General features: G+C 37.9%; 1 non-coding gene across 1 annotated transcript; it reads left to right on the top strand.

Moving 5' to 3' along the window:
• The first annotated feature begins 7,507 nt into the window (after positions 1-7,507).
• Trnar-acg lies at positions 7,508-7,580 on the top strand. Its single transcript has one exon. It is a non-coding gene; the product is annotated as a tRNA-Arg (tRNA).
• Positions 7,581-22,511: the final 14,931 nt, after the last annotated feature.

The raw sequence follows: 22,511 nt of genomic DNA, 5'->3' as shown, positions 1-22,511 counted from the left end.
ACCATCTATGAATTCTATGATCTGTATCCTTCTTTGACCATTTTAAAACCTGAAATAACTCAAGTTTAACCTTCATAGAAATTATAACTTAAATTCATAGATATACTAACCTAACAGTAAGTAAGTTAAAATTTCTATGCTTAAGTTAGTTATCTATGTTAACCGTTACATAACCCTTAAAATTGATCAAGAATTTTTGTGTTACATTCTACATAGTATCTTCATATCGACAATTTAGCTCTCCAAAAACTCCCAAGCGTATGTTCCTCAAGAATTTCCATCAAACTTAGCCTGGATCTTTCAGTGATGCACTGAAAACCTTAAACTCTTTCGTGTCTACCGTAACATTTGCGTTTTAATTAGGGTCCTTCGTGACCGAGCGCCAGCAGAGCAAAAGGTGATCTATTCGTTAACAAACTATCAACTTCCGCCTGTTTCCTGATACTTAAGTGGACCCAGCTGACGCTCACAGTTGAGTAAAAAAATTAGTGAGAACCAGCGTTTCGGACTTTTACGATTGGGGAGTTATGAATAATGAGTCTACATTACGTTCAGTAAGTGGCGTGAAATAGGAATCAATTATATTTTTATGCATCGAAAAACTGAAATGAGGGAGAAAACAGAGTTCCTGAACAATGAACTAATTGCAGAAACGTGTGGGGGCCATTTTTCTGTCCGTTAACTGATTCTCAATGAAAATTTTTTATAAAACTGCGTCAATTAAGCGATGAAACAGATGATGATCCTCCTTTTGCCTTGAATCATATTTCCCATTCTCCCAAAAAAAAAAAGAAGATTGAACTCTCAACAAATTATGTATGAGGCATGAGGCATAATGGTAAGCTGACACTCTAATGTGAAATGATATTCAGATACAAAAAGATCCATACTCTTCACTTCAACAGAGTTCCCCGTTTAACAACCAACAGAAAACTTCAGAACCCTTCTCATAAAAACTTAAAACCGTATTTCCATATCACACAGATCATAAAAGGTGCGATGAAGGGCTGGTGACAAATTATAATATTGTTTGCATATATCGAATAACTGCATCGATCGTATTCGAATGACATCTAGTGTACTCGATGTCACAACTCGAAGAGGCCCTAGAAAAGGACAAGAGGTCCATTGTCATCGTTTTGGCTTGCATCTGAGCAACACGACACCGATCAATATGATGCCTAGACTGGAAGGCTCTCGAAATGGATTCATTTTGGAGATGCAAACACTGTTGTTATGCATATATCGAAATTGCTACGTGATATATGAATAGCTGAACTTTGGTTCTTATGATTGGAACCTTTTCAATAATAATTTCGCAGGTTCAGACGAAAGGACAATCAAAAATAGTGCTGCAAGGATATGGAGAATATAAAAAATGTAAACAATCCCATCTGTGATCGAATAGTCGATTAGTAATCAGATTCTTCTATGATATTCTCTGGATTCTTTCACATTCTGTGAGTTTTCGAAAGTGGAAGCTGCTGTCAAGGCGTCAGGTTCAAGGAATATCCATATATTACTACGTGATATATAACAACTTTGGTTGTTATGATTAGAACTTTTTTAATAATAATTTAGCAGGTTTAGATGACAGGACAATCAAAAATAGGGCTGTAGGGATATGGAGAATATAAAAAATGTAAACAATCCCATCTGTGATCGAATAGTCGATTCGTAATTAGATTCTTCTATGAAATTCTCTGGATTTTTTCACATTCTGTGAGTTTTCGAAAGTGGAAGCTGCTGTCAAGGCGTCAGGTTCAAGGAATATCGATATTACTACGTGATATATGAATAGGTGAACTTTGGTTGTTATGATTGGAACCTTTTTAATAATAATTTCGTAAGTTTAGATGAAAGGACGATCAAAAATAGGGCTGTAGGGATATGGAGAATATAAAAAATGTAAACAATCCCATCTGTGATCGAATACTCGATTGGTAATTAGATTCTTCTATGATATTCTCTGGATTCTTTCACATTCTGTGAGTTTTCGAAAATGGAAGCCGCTGTCAAGGCGTCAGGTTCAAGGAATATCGATATTACTACGTGATATATGAATAGGTGAACTTTGGTTGTTATGATTGGAACCTTTTTAATAATAATTTCGTAAGTTTAGATGAAAGGACGATCAAAAATAGGGCTGTAGGGATATGGAGAATATAAAAAATGTAAACAATCCCATCTGTGATCGAATACTCGATTGGTAATTAGATTCTTCTATGATATTCTCTGGATTCTTTCACATTCTGTGAGTATTCGAAAATGGAAGCCGCTGTCAAGGCGTCAGGTTCAAGAAATATCGATATTACTACGTGATATATGAATAGGTGAACTTTGGTTGTTATGATTGGAACCTTTTTAATAATAATTTCGCAGGTTTAGATGAAAGGACAATAAAAAATAGTGCTGCAAGGTTATGGAGATTATAAAAAATGTAAACAATCCCATCTGTGATCGAATAGTCGATTGGTAATCAGATTCTTCTATGATATTCTCTGGATTCTTTCACATTCTGCGAGTTTTCCAAAATGGAAGCCGCTGTCAAGGTGTCAGGTTCAAGGAAAGTACGAGTAAACGGAGTAAACAAAATTCTTGCAATGAACAGAGATTTGCACTGGATAAAGGTAAGGTTTTGTCTGAGGAGAATTGGGATTTATAGGTATACTTGAACTCCAGAAGCATCAAGGCATTGAAACAAGAAACGCAATGAAGAATGATTTATACGGAACACAGAAGGAGAAATCGTAGAATGAACATAAACCATAGATTCAACTTGCTGCAGTACCAGAACCCGACTGAAAATTTTCTCACAATAAGGGCGCTCAGATCGAATCGCTAAGCCCTCCGCGCGCCTTGTCCTAACCGATGAATGGCTAATGTCCGTCCGAACCTTTTTTTTAACCCTCTCCGAATCGATTACGGACAAACTGTGAAATTATGACGCGAGTCCCTTCTGAAAACTGTTTCGAATCGATTTTGATGGGCGAGACGATCGCCTGGGCTTCCAATCGCACAGAACGGAAGTTATTGTTAGCCAGAATTGTCCTAACAAGACTTGCGCCCGTCGGTATCATATTATATTTTCATAGTTTTCGCTCTTGGGGGCCTTTCAGGACGGGCGGTGCAATCAATTATTCATTTTATGAATGCGACGCGTGCTTATTCAAATCGTTGCGCGTATGGATTGTTGGAGATGTTAAATGAGGCTCGTATTGGGTCCTGTTTCAATGAAACGGCGTCCAGTCTCATTTGCCTGTTCCTTTGAAACGTCCCCGACCGAAATCGGCTAGAAATCATGTTTCCTATGGCTTCTACCCAAGCTCATATTCATATTCTCAAAGGGTTCCTTCGTGCAGCCTCTCTGAGAACTGAGACCTAAGACGAATACCTAATAAGGAGACCGATCTTAAGTCTAAGTTCTTCCTAAACCTACCATTAATGGAAGCATAATATTTCCCACATGCTTCAAGCTTCTTTTGAGGAAAACATACACCAAAATCTACAGAATAGGTACCTATACCTATTTTCTCTAGAAACTATCAGAAGTCTTGCTGTTCCCAATGAACCATCACAAATGTCCTATTCTGAGACTTAGCTTACACAAGGTGTAAACTGGGGTATCAACCGATATCCACCCATATGCTGTTCGACGATGAATGAAATGAGAGCACTCATAGTTTACCCCTGCCCAAAGGGCACCTGTAATTATGTATTGATTACTGCATTCAAGACTAATTACCCTTGTCCCTGTAAATGCAGTGGGTGGAAATAGGCATTGCCTGTTCAATGTCAATATCAGGCTTGCCTTCAATCTAACAGACGTCAATATAAACAATTTGGGGGTCGTGATTGACATGCCCTAGCATTCGGAAACATTATTGGAGCTTATAGGTTTGAAATGATTCCGTTTGCGATAGAACGAATGATGAAAACACAACACACAAACATAAACCGTGATTTCACCGTAGAGACAATTCAATTCCTGATTAAGAGAACATATTTTTTATTTTCGACTACTATAAATTGAATAAGAGCGACTTTGGACCTAAGAAATTTAGACTAAGAACTGTAAGCTGTATGAAATACGTCTAATAACCACTCTATCAGTGGCGCTGATGACGAAAGGTTATATATGATATATTCATCCATAAAATCATTTCAGTCAGCTTCCAGAGATTTCCTAAATTTTGCCACGCAAAACAATATTATATTCTTTTATCTGCTAGTGCGTATAAAAAACCTGATGAGTATCATGATCAGATTAAAACTTTTTTCGCCAAAAAGATGCGATACCCCAGTTCTCCCTAAGTCAATCTGGGAGCGAAATTTCCAATTCCCAATGACACATCAATTTCACCTCAAATAAAAAATTGATTGATTAGCAACGCGATCTCGATCGCCAAAGGATTATCAGATGTTAAATGACTGTTGTCCCCTTTTGGGGGAAAGAGTTTTGTTATGTTAAAAACGTGCGAGAGCTATGTACGCCCAGCACCACGTGCTGGAATATTTGCTGATAATGTAAAAAACGTTATCGGAATGATGCATGGGGGTCGCTGAATTCACGGCATAATTTGGGAGAAATTTCGGTGTTTGGCTACGTCATTCTTGATATTCAAAGGGAGAATGTTTTCATGAGCATTTAACGCATTTCAGCTGCGATCTACTTTCCAATGAAGCAGAAAACTTTTCATTGTTTTGTTTACTTGACACAAATTCTTACATATTCAGCACAGAAGAAAACAAAGTTTTTGTATGAAATTCAAAGCGATATGAACTGAATATTACGGGCTGATGGCCAACCTCTCTGATCTCACCCAAATCAGACACTGAAATAATTTGTACTCCCAATACGAAGGATTAAAAATATCGGTCCATTTAAGTGGAAAAGAGTACCAAATACTTATGTGTATGTACAATTTACTACTCTTTACTACTCTTCGTTTCCGAACAAAACAGTACCACACGTAGCTTGAACCCATAATTCAATCTTGCGGGAGATGTTCAGCATAAAACAATTTTTGCGGTCGCTAGAAATGCTTTATGATTCCTCCCCAATCTACGTGAACTGCTCCTTCAGTCGTTAAAGTTAATTTGCGGTCTACGCCAATCGTACCAGAAAAAATAACCCATTCTTCCAGCATCTCGTAACGTAGAAAGTCGGCGAGAAAAAAAATCATGTCGACTGCGACGAAAGAACCGCGAAATCGTAAATCCGTCTCGTCTGATTTGCCACAAACAAAAGACTGTCTATGGACCGTTAATCATCCGCGCTTCATGGTTAATAAAAGTGTTATTCAATATTCCGAGGGAAAATTCGATTATAAAAACGTCGCAAAATGCAATCTACGAATCGTAGTGGTGATTTTCTCATAGTTGACACAGAATTTCGAAGGAGAAAAGTTAATGAAAGGTCTGAGAACGAAAATTATCGCAACAGGAAGAGGATAAGCACATGCTAATGAATTATCTACTTCCGCTCAAGTTCGACTACATTAGTGTGAGATTTATTCTTGACATTTGTCCCAAGAGAATTGTTGTACACGTCAAAACAACCCGAACATAAGACGGGTATCAGAACCCTAAAAATAAACGCTCTTCATCTCTACTTAGCCGGGAAGATTTAACATTTGAAGAGGAAAAGAAATGAACAACAAAAAGAGTTGAATTTGTGTTGTACATCAAAATAAGATCTTCTCTACATAATTCTAAGAATGGATATGTATTTTATTTCGAATCTACATCGCGATTCACTCCAGTTTTTTATTATATATCGACTTGTGTTTCTCCTTTTCTTCTGAGTGATGAACAAAGAACCAGAGAGTTTCTAGCATAGCATTCAGTAAGACGTCTGTGATATCCCCATTCCAGCCAGGATTAAGCAGCTGTATTTCTATTGAAGAGATTTTGACGCCTCTTTGTTGGTATTAACTTCAGCTATAAACCGGAAATATATCAATGAGCATATTAGACCTATTATGGAAGGATATAAACATTCTTCGAAAGGTATAAACAAGAATGTTTTTTATCCTGAAATAAGATTCTAAATTATACGTCCATATGAAGGTGAAATCCGGCAGGAATAGTCTGTTTGCCTTTTTCCTTATCTCAAAGGACACAGAGGAACTCAATAATATTGGATTATTGTCATGAAAAGGAGGAGTAAATAAATAAGATTCTTGTCAACAAGGAGAAATTTCCTTCCTCGTGTCGTAGAGAATTCTCAATATTTTTAGGTTGGCATCTGTGTACCGAAGTCAAAAGAGAGTCTGTGAATGATACATAGAAGGAAATTTGTACCCAAGTCCGCTATTTGTATATTACTTATATTTCCCTCAGAAATCTATGTCAGATCGAGATTTCAGTGGTCTGGCTTCGAATTTATCTGGCTCTCAAAAGCTGTTTATGTTCTGTGCTCAAAAGCTTGCATAGATCTCTCCATTTTTTCCTCTTGAATCCCAATTATCCATGATCATCGCTGTCTCTTCGAATCATCGCTTCTGGAAAAAATTCTGCCAGGCTACCGACCTTTTCAATTAAAACGATATCTCCGCTGTACGATATGACATTCATCCTCTATCGTCCCTTCCAATTAACCTGGGATTACTGTCATTTAGGCCACGTGTCTTTATGGGTGGCCGCGTGACTAAACAAAGTCCGCTTAACTCCTCGTTTGAACGTATGATTATTATCACGGGAGGAAAATTTCCTTCATGGAAGCAAGCTTGAAAATATTTGAAGACGAAAAAAACTTTTCCATTAACATCATCAGACGTCAGTAGGAGTGCAGACAGCTCCGTTAATGCGAGATATGAATCAAAATATCAATCCTTCCCTTCACCCTTCTGACATGACGGCTTATTCAAATCTAATTTGACTAAAGGATTAAACCTTATTTCGATATGCTCGATTTGCATTCATGAAAAATCTGCATAAGAGTACACCTGCTTTTCCACACGAGTTTTATATTGATTTATTGAACTCTAACCCTTGTTGATTCAGATATCCATCATATTTCTCCTTTTCTATACGATGTATGGGCTTGTATATATCGGACGTTAAAAAAAATCATCGAATAAACTACATATACCTACATACGTGGATCCCACATTAAAATATGGGATAATTATCTATACAAATGAACGTAAGATTAGATTAGACTGAGAGATATTATCTGGAATAGAGAAAGAGAACCCTTTTTACAGAGAGAGTTTGTTTGAGGAAGAGAAATATTACAATGAAACTTCAGCATACAAACTTAATTCAACTACCTAACGACAAATTTTTTGAACGCTCTGCGAAAGTCAAACAGTCTCGGATAAGGTTGGTACTTGGATGGATGACCGCATGTTTCATGCGAGAAAGGTTGAAATAATTCTAATTATATCCATCAGCTTGTGAAGCACCAGGTTACATCTAGTGCTGTATAAATAGATACATTTCTACCTGTAATTTGGCGGATAATGAAGTCTGCTTTTCGTGTGCCACGTGATGGTAACAAGGTCCTGTGGCGCAACGGATAACGCGTCTGACTACGGATCAGAAGATTCCAGGTTCGAATCCTGGCAGGATCGTAAAATTTTGCAGATTACATGGACATTTATTACATATTTACAGAAGGAGAGTGAAAAGTAACGCACAAAATTCGAGATTCATCATTGGTATTCACTACCTTGCAGGAAAATGCTCGAACAGGTAACTTTTTGAGCCTGAAATGGATATAGACCTTCTTTTGCCTGGGGATGATTTGCTCATTGATAAATTGACGAACCTTCTGTTCAAATTACCGAAAGGATTAAAAATTATTTCCGTATTTCTTGTGCAATTCGATAATTATTATTGATCAGCAGAATGCAAGCTCGCTCCCGACCTAAATCTAAATTAGTCCTTGTCAGAGATTTATTAATTCAATTTTAACCATCTGTTCCATCGAAGGATCACGTACACAAGTGTCGAAACGTGTTCATGAAGATATAACACGTGATAAACGACATCTCGCAGGACTATCCGCAGTTTGCATAAGGATATCGCAGTTTGGGAGGGAGGGTTGGGGCAGATTTGTCGCTGAAATATGCAAACTACACTTGTTTCTAATGCTGTATAATAGCGAGGGGTGTATCGTGTTAATTATGTATGGCTGGAGCGGATTAATATGCCGCATATATAATTTTTGCATTCGTTATGGTATAGGTCGACAATTCAGGGTGCACAAAATCCAAACGTGTTAATAGATGATTGATACTCCGCTGCTGTAGAAGAGGTAGCTCTGTTTCTCTTTTCATCCACGACAAATTAGACCTTAAACGTTGATAAAAATCAAGAGCGTTCATCTGACGCCAAAATCTATTCATTTGATCGCAATGCATCAATACATATGAGGATATTTTGTTTTAAAATTTCTCTTGACTGGATCCAACTATAGCTTATTGCATGAAGTGAAAAGTATAGCATGTCCTGAAGAGCAGGTTGACTCTTCAATTATAACGTTTCAGGTTACTGCAACTACGAGCTACATAATACAGTCAACTCCCCCGTAATCGAAAGCGGCTGAGCATGAAACAATGATCATGATCCACTGCCTCGTATCAAGTCACCCATGATCAGTGACGCTAGACGTAATTTGATGCCTTTGTTGAACTGGGGGACCACACCTGATCTTGGACATCGAAACGGGTGTTGCTACTAGAGTGTGACAACAGGATTAAATGAAACATGTTAGGGATGTCTTTTAATTGTCATCTTCAATGGTGGGGTTAGTTGAACTCAAACCTAGTCGAAGATCAGTAAGATAAAAGTGCGATTGTATGTCTGTAATATCTGTCCCAAACTGTTGAGCGTTGGTATACAGGCATCATTTTCGAGGGATAATTCTTCATTGTTCCTGAATGAATAATGTCCCAAAAAATTCATATCTTTATTCAAATTCACCTCTGTACGGATGTCGACTGTTTGTACTTTGGCTTACTGCAATTATACGTCAACCCCTCGTGATGTGTCAGGTTTGGAGCCTAGAGAAAGGGTAAATGTGACAAACCCCATTGCTGAGGCTAAACAAACATCGTCTAATCTTCGGTCTGTCCTCATATTTCACGGTTTTAAATTATCTTTAATCTATGCATACGTCGTCGGTGCATTAGAAAGCTGCGTAACCTTTTTTATTAGACGTTATGTAAACCTTTTCCTGTTTTTCTTTTGGATAAGCTGCGGTTACAGTTATTTTATCTGGAAATTTTGTCCGATTATACCTATATAACATTATATATGAATGAGAGAATTGCATCGAAACAAAAACTTTAGTCCACAGTAAACCTCAGAGGTTAATTATTGGAAATAATGAATAAAAATGGATCTAATCTAAATATTGTGTAATATAATATATTCTACGTAAGGTACTGTTTTATCAATCTGTCTAACATTTTTTCTACTCGTGCTGGGAATGATGCTGATGTCTGCATCCCCTTTATTGAGCATCAGTATCTTCCTCTATAATAGGTAGGAACTGTTATTGTTCAGAACATAATTGAGTTGTACTGCTTTTTACGAAACATTGAACAATTACAATAGTGCAAAAGGGTTGCTACTTTTTCGCCAGATGATGAAAGAATTTAAAGTCGTTGAAGCAGAATGAAGTGTACTGAAGTGAATAAAATTCGATTCGAATGCTCAACCATGAACCATGACAACTGAAACTGGTAGACGTTAGAGTTATGAAAGTGTGCAATTTGGGATCGAGAAGTTTTCAAACTTTTCTCGTTGTACTTGGGTAGAATATCGGGAAGCGAACAGAACTGTGATGCTGACTTCGTTACAACTAAGAATATGGAAACAACAACATAGAATAATCAAATTGAAAATAGTTGAACAAGAGCAGTTTTTCTTGATACCCGTAAAAAAAGATATGTTACAATTCACTCGAATGAGGGAGAAGCATTGTTCGCAAAAAGTGATTTTCGATAATTTATATGGAATCACAGTATGAAGTCATAATTCATATTAAACTGCGGCACATGTCTCTAATTTAACAGATTTGGGGAATTTAGTCAAAGGGGTGGAATATACTATTGTCGTCCTCAGGGAGACTTTACTTTCGGAAAGGGTTCTTTTATACGAGCAATACCATAGATAATTTCAGCCTCGTATGGAACAAATCGACATTGAGTTATATGATCGTTGAACGTGTAGATAAGAAATTTGTATCAGTTAGAATCGGTTACCAATGAAAAAAATTATGCTTCAGATACTAATATTGTTTTCTATGGTTGAGAGGGAAGCTTTGGAAAGCCGATTTTGTCCTGTCGTGTACCTATAAGTTTTCATTTTAATGTCCAAGGTATTTTCTTATGCGCTTCTCCCTTAGTCACATGATGTATCGACTGTGAAATACGATACAAAATCAACCCTAAGAAGAGTAGGGGTTTGGCTCCAATGTCAATTTGCATACGGATTTCGATGCGCTTTTCACGAGAGACACATGCATTTTATATGTTACATATAATAACTTGTAAAACAGATGTCACAAATTATGCAGATAAGAAAGGTTGCATCCCCCTCGGAATTTGTCATATACCTCTGTAAGCATTCTGAGGTGAGAAAAACGAGAGAATACACCTCATAGAAGGGGTAGGTACTATTGGTTTTATTTAAAAAAATCTTTTTTATAATCCTTGAACATTAAACAGGATTTGTATAGGTTACAAGGCGTAAAGCATCTTTGGTTTCGTTAGTTCGGCTTTTAGTATAAACAGGATAAAACACGGAAATATCTTTAAAAGGAAAAGGAATATATTGGTGAAACTTTGCAGGAAAGTACAATGATAATGCAATATTTTTGTTACTCTTCCAACCTGGATATTTTTTCAGGTTTTGAGAGACCTAGAAGAAATATGTTTTCATTTTTATAAAGCAACACTATTTTTTGACAACGTATCGCCCTTATTTTTTAATATTCATTTACACCCTGTATAGTTTGTTGTTTTTATAGACGTATCGTTTCACTTCAAACAACATAACACACTAGAGCCGTTGGCATTTTAAGGGTGTTTATCTCTTGTCATTCGTACGGAAGGCAGCAGGTAAAATCACCAAACTTTCTTTGAAATTCACTCCCCATCGTTGCTACTGTAGGTATCGCTAAGTAGTGACACTTTCACAATGCCGAAAAGCAGTTTTTTAGGCCCCTACAGGAGATCAGCTGTATGTTCGACGCTTGCATTTCTGGTAGGGGCCGCAACACAATCGGTCAACCGGGGTTGAAATTGATATGTTGAAAATTGTGCAAGTCTGGATGAAAGATATTTTAAATCAGATGTTATCGAACAACAAAGGCGAATTTAACATTAGAGCTGTATGGGGATATACAAACAGGAAATTGACACTTGGGGACTGTCGCATTATACTGCTTTATGTAATTTGATGTGAGCCGACAAAGTGAAATTGAGAAAAAATGTGAAAGAAATCCTTGTCGTGTGAGATTTCCAATATTGATATTTGGATCATTATGTGCTTATTACATACGGCTATGGCAAGGTCTTAGGGCGGTAGATGATTGAAATATGATGTTCTGACGAGCGAAAAAACTTTGTCGGCAGATTTCTGTTAACTATAGAAAACTTTGGTACTTATGAAGGTGCGAAATTTTAGTAGATTTTTAAATTTTTTCCTTACCGGTCAACCGATGAAAGAATATCGATTGCAGTTGAAATTGATGTTGAAATTGAAGTCCATATATGTTTATGACAGGATTTCTCTCAAGTTCTCACAGAGAAACTCTTCTAGTAATAAATCTGGAAAATTCATCAAGTTCGGTCAACTTTCGAGTCGATTATCTTCCAGGAAAATCATCGTGGATCTCAATGTGATACATATTCTGATAGAGCAATTCTTCTAGTAAAAAATCTGAGAAGCTCAACCATCTCGGCGTAACCGTTCGATCTTGAGGAAGTTTTAACTGAATCCAACTTTTTGGGAATTTTTCGAAGGTCAGCTTTAGAGAAGTTTTTCTTTCAGGATAATTATAGTAGATCCAAATGTGATACATTTTCTGATAGAGCAATTCTTCTAGTAAGAAATCTGAGAAGCTCAACCATCTCGGCGCAACCGTTCGGTCTGGAGGAAGTTTTAAGTTTACCCAACTTTTTGGGAATTTTTCGAAGGTCAGCTTTGGAGAAGTTTTTCTTCCAGGAAAATTATCGTAAATCTAAATGTGATACATATTCTGAAAGAGCAACTCTTCTAGTAATAAATCTGTGAATTTCATCCATTTCGACACAACCGTTCGGTCTTGAGGAAGTTTCAACTGAACCCATCTTTTTGGTAATTTTTCGAAGACCAATTTCATCGAGCTCGTTCAGCAGTTATGAACACACCAATTTTCCGGATTCGAACGTATTATTTCAATCTGGCTTCCTGTCAACGGCCCATCACGACAGAAAGGCACGAAATCGTTTTTTGTTCTCGAACAGATCGGCAATTGGCACAAGCAGAGCTTTCTAACGAGCTTCGAGGGTGGCATGGCAGGGGCGCGACCCTCGCAAATTAAAGGGCAACCTCCCAGTATATTAGATACTGCTAGCCTTCGACCGTCGTGTTTCCCCCCTGCCTCCGCCCTCCCGAAACACGCGAATACTGAGTGAATTCCAGTAGGATGTTCAGAGGACGAGACAGGGGTTGAAATTTGAATTTTTCTGTTGGTGAAAGAACGGGGGTTGTTTCGCAATTTCTATTTTGGGCAGAAGCACCCCCTACTAAAAATCGAGAATATGCTTTACACTGATTACAATGTAATGAATACAATAGTGAAACGTTGATATCGGGCCGAAATGTTTGGAGAAGAAAGACACCTTAGCGGTGGATTACAGAAAAATTATGTGAAAGAACTGCTGGTTGGAATACCTAACATCCTTATAATTTGCTGATAACAATGTAGCAAAATCCTGACGTTAACTGACAGATTATATGAATTCGAAAACTATACCATGAAGTGGTAAAGAAGAAGCTCAGAAAAATGATTTATGTGAACTATAAACGTAACCTTACTTAACCTAGCCTAAATAAACCTAGCCTAAATTAACCTAGCCTAAATTAACCTAGCCTAAATTAACCTAGCCTGAATTAACCTAGCCCAACTGAACGTAGGCTAATTTAACCTAGTTTAACTTGACCAAACCTAACCTAACCTAATCTGAAAGCTATTCATGACGAATTATAACGAACACTAGTTCGTATTCATTTCGATGTTCATAATTCTTCATGAGTTCTACCGATGATAAAATCATCTCTGTAGGGAATAAACTGAAGAAAATTTCCAGCTTTTGCTTTCTGCTTCTTGAATTCGGCAATATTGTCCTTTGATGATACCCTACCCAGTAGGAATTTCGATTGAAAGCATAGGTTTACGTCCTTCCTTCTATACGCTTCAACAAACTTCCAAAAGATCCCTGAGTGCCAACATAAAACATCGGATTAGATACATTTTATCACTGCGATCTTCCATTGTACAGCGCGTTTCTGTAGGTTAATCCTGTTGTCACATAAAACATCCGAGCGCAGACACTGAACGTTTTTTTTTTACATTAACGTCCCTTTTTTCCAAGGCAGAAATGATACTTTTAATAGCTGGGGATCAGGGATATCCGTGAAGTCTCTGGTAAACATTCGTGGCGCTTGCGTTTTTTATGACAGCGGCGTTTTTGACGGATCAACTCAATGAAAACGCCATTTGTCTCCTTGGTTTCGTCGAGGAAGACGATACGTCTTCGGAGACTATTAAATCGCGATATTGTGCTTTGAAGTCGATAATAAATATTCCAGGAAAAATTTGACGTGTTCCGTCACGAAGTTTGTTTCATAAACAGCACAACATACGAGGTTTCCATAAGCTTGGAAGGCATTTGTCTAACAATATTGACAACAATCCGTCGGAGATAACCTTCAAGAATCAGCTTCAGTTTTATTGTTCAATTAGTCGAATAATTGCAGTAATAAACGTACTCCCGATCCAATTGTTATATATCCCTTATTAAGGCTACCCGTGGGTCGTAGCCCAAGGGGGTCCATTCCCCTGCCTCACGACAGTTACCCATGTCGGCAACAATAACCTTCGCCGTGGGGCACATCATATTGACATGCTGAAAGGTGCCGAAGTGAAAAATCAAAAAGAGGGCCTTTATATTTGTGTTTATGATGCACCCTGCCGAGTCTCAAGTTTGCCTTGTTTTGTTACAATATTTCCTAGTCCGAAATTCAGACACATTGTTGCCTTGCGAGCATATGTCCTGGGAGGGAATGTATAATAAGCTTAGCGCTGCAGTCATGCGAGCTTTGACGAGAGTTGACGTTAATATTGTTTGTGTTCTTGATCTCGAGCTGTTTTGGATGTCTCAACTTTTTTTCCCGAAAGGTAGAGAACATAAGGCTTCGAACAAAAGCTATGGCATTCTGAAAGAATCTTAACGTGCAAGATTAATCCTCAATACAAACATTCACTACGCTTAGATTGCTTCAATCTCTCAGCAAAGTCTTGGAGAAATACATCAACTCTTAAACGATAAGCAAGATGGATCATCGATCCACTGTAGAATTACTCACACATGTCACACATAGGTACTTGGAGTTTGGTGTAGAGCAATAAATTCTTATGGCGAGTCCCTAGAGATCGCTGAGGCCTAGAACTAGGTGAGGCTTGCTGCTATCCTCAACGAGAATATCCTCACACTCTGTGAAAATCGACCTCCCAAACAGGTGTGCAAACTAACCCTTATACAAAGAATCTCAAACATGTCTTTCATAGCTTTAAATTTCATTTAATCCAGCAGGGATCGATGCAGCTCGTATTATTGAATTCTTGATATATTTATTTTGATTTCAATTAAACACTTTTATTGGATCAACCCCATGGAATGCTATTATCAGCCCCTACGCTTTAAAGGCGCAAGATCAGGGGAGGCAGGCGCAACCCTTGCTCCGTTTTGAATGAAATATTAGTCTTTGTGATACAGATAAACTGCCCTTCGGATCCTATGTAATTGAAGGGAGCGAAAGTAATTAATTCTAAAACGTATTTCATGGACCGGAGATGGATTTTCGGGATCGCCCAGATTCTGGCAAGAAAAAACATGCCAAGCAGTTTTTTTACCGTATTTTTGATAACATAAACTCAGATATTTCAAGTTGTTCTTATCATATGGTTGAACATACGATGATATATTGAAAAATTCTATACTATTCTACTATAGAACCAAACAAAATTTCAATGTAAAAATATTTTATTACTCAACATATTCTCCTCTTGATTGGATACATTCAATACAGCGAACCTGCAACGTCTCTAGACCTTCCAAAAAAAATGTTTCTTCTTGCTCTGCAAACCAGACCTCCACAGCTTTTATTACTCCCTCGTTGGAAGAAAATTTACGACCTTTTGAACTTTTTTTCAGTTGAGTAAAGAGATGATAGTCGGATGGAGCCAAATATGGTGAATAAAGGGGATGTTCTAGTAATTCAAACCCTAAATCACGAATTTTTTGCATGGCAACATGAGATTTGTGTGCAGGGGCGTTTTCCTGCAAAAACAAAACACCTTCGGAGAGCTTTTCGCGTCTTTTCTCTTTAATTTCTCAATTCGGTTTAAGAAGTCTACATCGTTTTCAATTCGAGCACAGATCGAACACGATGCTTCTGCCCTTGCACGCTTTTGGTCAACATTCAAACATTTGGGGATCCATTTTGCAGCAATTTTTCTCATGTCCAAATTGACGTGAACTATAATATGATAACGCGTTCGTATGAAATATTTAGTTCTTCAGATATCCGTTTTAGCCCAATTCGACGGTCTGATAAAATCATGTCATGAACTGCATCGATATTTTCGGGGACTGACATAGAAACTGGCCTTCCCGATCGGTCATCATCTTCAATGGAAAATTTAACTCTTTTGAAGCTTGCAGTCCAATTTTTCACGGTCGCATACGAAGGAAATTGATCGCCAAGGGTATTGAGCATATCTTCGTAAATATGCCTACCTCTGGACCAATTTAAATACGGGTACTTGGTGATAGCTCGATACTCCAATTTTTCGATTTTCACAATTTCGGTGGAAACTGGAGATCTTCTTTCTTTTAATTTATTGCGTAACTCTGGTTAACTTTTTTGACCTCAAACTTCACACTGACACTTCTAATGGGTTATTCTCCGTTGCTATGGTAACGCAATATTTTAGTTAGTTGTTATTTCTGGTTGAAAACACTCCTATGACACATAAAGCGAGAAAACTATCCATTCAACAACAAAAAATACCGAATACGAATCGATCTTCTTTTAGGTAAAGTTCCCGCGAAACTTCCTGCCTCCATTTTAGATGCCAATCCATCAAAAATCACTCTTATTGTGATACCCTCGACTTCCTACCACTTGTATAGAAAAAACGTCGGACAGAAGGACCGTACCAAGTCTGGTATAAATGAGATATTGGGCATATCGAAAGCTCCCTTTGTACGCCCAGACTGACCGATGTAGGGTCTATCATTGTTGTTCCACATATAGCCAAACAGGATGCAAACTTGCTGCAAATAACCTGGCATTAGAGCATAATACTCGAGTTGAACAGATGATTTATTGATCCCCACTCGGACGTGTGGATTGAATTCAGCAGATCTCGATATATTTATAGTGAATTAAGAGGATGGGGCTAGACTTATTCGCATAATATTTGGACATACAAGGGGAAAGGAGAATTTATGTATGCTGTACTCGGTGAAGTGTAACTATGATGGCTCAATTTCTGCCATTTTAATAGAATAGAGCACGAACGAGTCATTATACCACTACGATTAGAGATCGAGAACGATGAATCTTACTTGGAATTCGTAGTTTTCTGTATTGGAACAAAAAGGCAGATCGATAATTCTCATTTTGTGTAGTTCCAATAAGATCTCTCGATGTTGAGCTTAATATAAAAAAAAAGATCACTCAAAGGATCATTTCAACACTATCTTCAAGATGAAGGGCTTTTTATTTGCCCAGAAAGGTACTGTGATGTGGGAAAATGCACCTTCAAGATAATTATCCAAGAGAAGAAGGTAAGTACAGATCCAAAGATCCTTCAATTTTGTAGGAAGTTGGAAGGGGCTTTCTGAATCTGCCTCTGGTCGTTAAGTGAGTGACAAAAGTGTTTTAGATGCTTCAGGAGTCTTCATGAACGTGTTTATACCCTACTCCATTACCTGTTTCTGAACGATTTACATTTTATGTGTTAAACGCGATGTTATCACATAAACATCACCTTCCCGATGTCTCAAACATCCCGTACAATGGCGCAACGCACAAAAGGTCCATCAAGCAACCCAAGAGCGCTCTATTTACCAAAGAAACTGATACCTACTACCGAAAACGAAAAAGATACCTATAGCAAGGTGCCATTACCAGATCTACATTTCACTCATCGCAGGCGGTTCTTGAAATCGCTACATTGTTGTCTCCGACGCTTTTTCAGGGCAGTTTGGAACGGTTACGGATCTTGATTTTATCGTGGGAATGGACAGATCAGTTGGCGATAACAATGAGTGTGTTACTTGGCTGCGTTTCTTCGAATCGAGAGAGAATAGATTTTCCATTGAACAATCATAAAACATGCTCGAAATTGAATCGGTTGATTGGAGATGTAGATCGTGCCTTTGAGTGACGGCAGAGAAGAAGCGGAATAGGTTTTGTTGTTAGGTTCCTTGACCGAAGAGAGGCTGTTTGTTCATTTCGACGAGCAATCTTCCGTATAATGTGCTGGGTATCGGAACTGAGGAACATTGATGTTATGAATTTTCCCAACTTTTCCCTTCCAATTTTTCGAAGGTCAAATTTCAAGTCGCGCATCTTCCAGGAAAATTGTCGTAGATCTTAATATGATACATATTCTGAAAGAGCAACTCTTCTAGTAATCAATCTGAGAATTTCATCCATTTCGGCAAAACATTTCGGTCTTGAGGAAATTTCAACTGACCCCATCTTTTTGGGAATTTTTCGAAGGTCAGCTTTAGAGAGGTTTTTCTTCCAGGAAAATTATCGTAGATCTAAATGTGATACATATTCTGAAAGAGCAACTCTTCTAGTAATCAATCTGAGAATTTCATCCATTTCGGCACAACATTTCGGTCTTGAGGAAGTTCCAACTGACCCCATCTTTTTGGGAATTTTTCGAACGTCATCTTTCAAGTCGTGCATCTTTCAAGAAAATTATCGTAGATATAAAAGTATGTAATACATATTCTGAAGGAGCAACTTTCTAGTAATCAATCTGAGAATTCCATTCATTTCGACAAAACCATGCGGCCTTGGGAAGTCTCAACTGAACCCAACTTTTTGGGAAATTTTCGAAGGTCATCTTTAGAGTGATTCATCTTCCAGGAAAATTATCGTAGGTCTAAACGTAATACATATTCTGAAAGAGCAACTCTTCTAGTAATGAATCTGAGAATTCCATTCATCTCGGCATGACCATTCGATCTTGAGAAAGTTTTAACTGAACCCAACTTTTTGGGAATTTTCCGAAGGTCATCTTTAGAGTGATTTATCTTCCAGGAAAATTATCGTAAATCTAAAACTGATACATATTTTGAAAGAACAACTCTTCTTGTAATAAATCTGAGAATTTCATCCATCTCGGCGAAACCGTTCGGTCTTGAGGAATTTTTATGTGACCCCGTCTTCTTGGGAATTTTTCGAAAATAAACTTCCAACAAGTGTATCTCCCAGAAAAATTATCGTAGAGCTAAATTCATAAGGAGCAAGTCGAAAATCTCTCAAAATCAGTCTCCTGGGAACCTATTTCAGAACCGGAGACAGCGGAAGAACACCTGACCGAAAAAAAAGTCATGAATGAAGATAATTTAAAACTCAGAGGTCCGCATCAATGAAGCCATTCCGAAAAGCCTTCCAGCATCAAACAGGTGTATCATCAAAATCGGATTAGCAGAACTTTCTATACAGGGGCTTTTAATGCGCCCGACTTTCCGTAATCTATCCCCTGGAAATCAGCGTGGGAGTGGGCCCGGTGAATCAACAGATCTGCCTCGGATTCCAGTCCTACGGCCATTTCGACCCCATATCGAAGTAGGGGGTAGTTTTCCGGATTTACTTGTTTACTTAACTGGGTCTTTCAACGCTCCGACGCTTCTTGTGTTTTGTTGGGTTGGTAGAGCCGAAGTAGCTCGCCCTATGTTTGCCGCCTAATTTTTATTAAGCCGGATTTCCAGGGATGCATGGGAATTGAATATACTGCTCCACAAAAGTTAAGAACATACATTTTATTACTGTTCCAAAAGTTCTTATTTTTGGCCTACCTGAACATCATGCATGATTATTGAAGAAGCCTTGATCAATTTCTGTGCTATTTTGAGGAAGAAATGAGTCGGACATACGAGGATGTATTGATATCTAGTTAGTCTAGACCAGTTCCATGCATAAAAAAAATATTGCGTTACCATAGCAACGAACAATAACTCATTAGAAGCAGAGGCGAAGCAAGCTCTTGTGACACCCGGGGCGGAATTTCAACTTGTCGTCCCCCAACATTACATAACATTGTTGAGCCTTGATTGTTAACAAACTCACAAGTTTTTATTTGAAGTGTTTGAAACATGGGAATAGAGGTGTGAAGGGCAACACGTAAAATATTATATTTCAATGAAAGTTTTTTGCACAAATTCAACAAATTTTCAGCATCTTTTCTTTCAGAACTTCTTTTTTCTGACTTTGCTCTCTGCAAACTGAGAAATAGTCTAATCAAAGTCGATCCCTCTGGCTACACCATGCTTATTAGATAAAATATCCAAGCAAGATAGTCGAGCTTGGCTCATAGTAGATCTGAGATAACTTTGGATAAGCTTATTTTTGGAAAAACTCAGAAACACATAATGTAAGGTAAACCTCAAGTGCTAACGTTAAATTTGGAACAGAATCTGGAAGCTCATACTCGACATTAAACTGCAATACTCTCAAAGAACTCTACTTCAGAGCTTCTTCTTCAGGAACGCTAGCCGCACTTTTAAAAACCTCCTCAGACGTGGGATTTCTTTCAACATGTCTTCTGAATACATTTCTTCATAACTCCAAACTAAACTGCCAACTAATTGTAGCAATTCAGTTTCTGAACTCTTCAGCAAGTTCTTGGTCTGCAAGGTAGCACACCTGAGTGATAACACTTCCATGCCCTGGCAACGAGTGTTTATTTCTTGTTGAAACGTGTCAATGTACCCTAACATCGATCGTCCGATATCTTTTTCTCCGGGCATAGATTTCCTTCTTCTGAAGGTTCTTCTTTTGGCGGTAGGAATTTCCATCTCGTCACAAATACCTTTCGCAAATTCCATTGCCTTTTCCACAAAAATTTCCCTGTTTTCAATCAAAAAGGCCATTAAACTTCTCATTGTGATGAGGCACTTTTCGACACTGTAGGAATAAGTGTCGAAAAGTTTCTCATAAGAATGAGAAGTTTGAAACCCTTTTTTCTTCTAGTGCACTATTCCAAAGACTCAAATAGCACAAGAATAAAAAATCACATTCTGCAGTTTGAGCTGCTCTTCAAGTGTGGATAGTTTCTGATGGGTCACAAAGTTCCTCAATGCTATATCGGCAATCTTCTTGGAACTTTGGAATACAGGCTTAACAGCTTCATACTGAGCACTCCACCTTGTCAGTCCTCCTGCTACTTCTCAACACCTCGACCTTCACTAACTTGCGAAAGTGTGCATATGTAGATTACCTACCTCTGCTCCTCATCCTATCACATTTCGAACTATCAAAACGCATGGGAAAACAAAACTCACCCAAATTCCTCAATAGCTGCCAGATCGAAGAGGTAGAATAATCTGGACCACTGATTCAATATTGTATTTCTGTACGATTATACGTACACCACGGCACCAATAACACAGCTAGTCTAGATTACTACAAAGAAGCACAAACAATAAACGAGTAACTGCGCTTGCGTATTATTGCAGTCGAATTTAGGTACTGACGCAGACGCACTGAGGATGAATGACAAAATTAAACTGCTGGAAGAGGCAGGCGCAGTGGAAACATAATGGGTCATAAATCACTCCACCCGGACATTCGCTGCTCCTACTCTATTCAGCCCTGACTTCAAGTTTCCTTCTCGACGCGATCGTACTCTTTGCTCACTGTTCCGCTCCTCGCTTAGTAGCCATTTTCCTATCCTAATAGATAATTGTACTTCACCCACAATTTTAGCGATCGTACGTAAACTATATCTAAAATCGATCCGACTTAGATGTACTTTGTTATTCTCTGCTAGGAAAATACGCTCTAATCAAATGTAAGCCTCATTTTTGTCACCCCCACAGGGCTGGCACCCGGGGCGGTCCGCCCCCTCCGCACCCCCCTTCCTACGCCTCTGATTAGAAGTGTCAGTGTGAAGTTTGAGGTCAAAAAAGTAAACCAGAGTTACGCAATGAATTAAAAGAAAGAAGATGTCCACCGAAATTGTGAAAATCGAAAAATTGGAGTATCAAGTACCGTTATTTAAAAGGGTTAAGAGGTAAGCAGATTTACGAAGATATGCTTAATACCCTTGGTGTCCTTTGTATGCGACAGTGAAAAATTGGACTGCAAGCTTCAAAAAAGGTAAATTTTTCATTGAAGATGATGACCGATCGGAATAAAGGCCAGTTTCTGTGTCAGTCTGTGGAGTAATCATGATTGATTTTTTGGATGAGGGTAGAACAATAAACGGAGATTACTATTCGACATTACTGACCACTCTACGGGTAAAAATTGAAGAGAAAAGACGCGGAAAGCTATCCAAAGGTGTTTTGTTTTTGCAGTACAACGCCCATGCACACAAATCTCATGTTGCCATGCAAAAAAATTGTGATTTAGGGTTTGATTTACTAGAACACCCCCCTTATTCACCAGATTTGGCTCCATCCGACTATCATCTCTTTCCTCAACTGAAAAAAAGTTTAAAAGGTCGTAAATTTTCTTCCAACAAGGAGGTTATAAAAGCTGTGGAGGTCTGGTTTGCAGAGCAAGAAGAGATATTTTTTTTGAAAGGTCTAAAGACGTTGCAGATACGCTGTAATAAATGTATCCAATGAAGAGGAGAATATGTTGAGTAATAAAATATTTTGACATTGAAATTTTGTTTGGTTCTGTAGTAGGCTAAGAATTTTTCAATATATCCTCGTGTTTAATGAAAAAACATATAAGTAAATCGTTTTATTCCAATATTTACATAGTTTCAATGCGTATATAACAAACTGGTGTACTATATTTACATACCAATAAGCAAACTCACCTTAAATATTTCATTTTCAACAAAACCATCAACAAAAAAACATAATGAAAAGAAATAAATAAAAGTTATACAATATTGAGAATTTCAGCCAATTTCCAACTACACATACATACCTATATATTTGATCGAGAAGACGGTATACCTAGTAGAAATCACATCTAAGTAGTGGTTTTCCACGAAGTGATCATCAGAGAAATAAAGT

This window comes from Coccinella septempunctata, chromosome 4 (genome assembly GCF_907165205.1).
Source record: "Coccinella septempunctata chromosome 4, icCocSept1.1, whole genome shotgun sequence".
Classification (NCBI taxonomy): Eukaryota; Metazoa; Arthropoda; class Insecta; order Coleoptera; family Coccinellidae; genus Coccinella; species Coccinella septempunctata.
The sequence above is the reverse complement of the archived record's forward strand: the minus strand, read 5'-3'. Positions and strand labels throughout refer to the sequence as shown.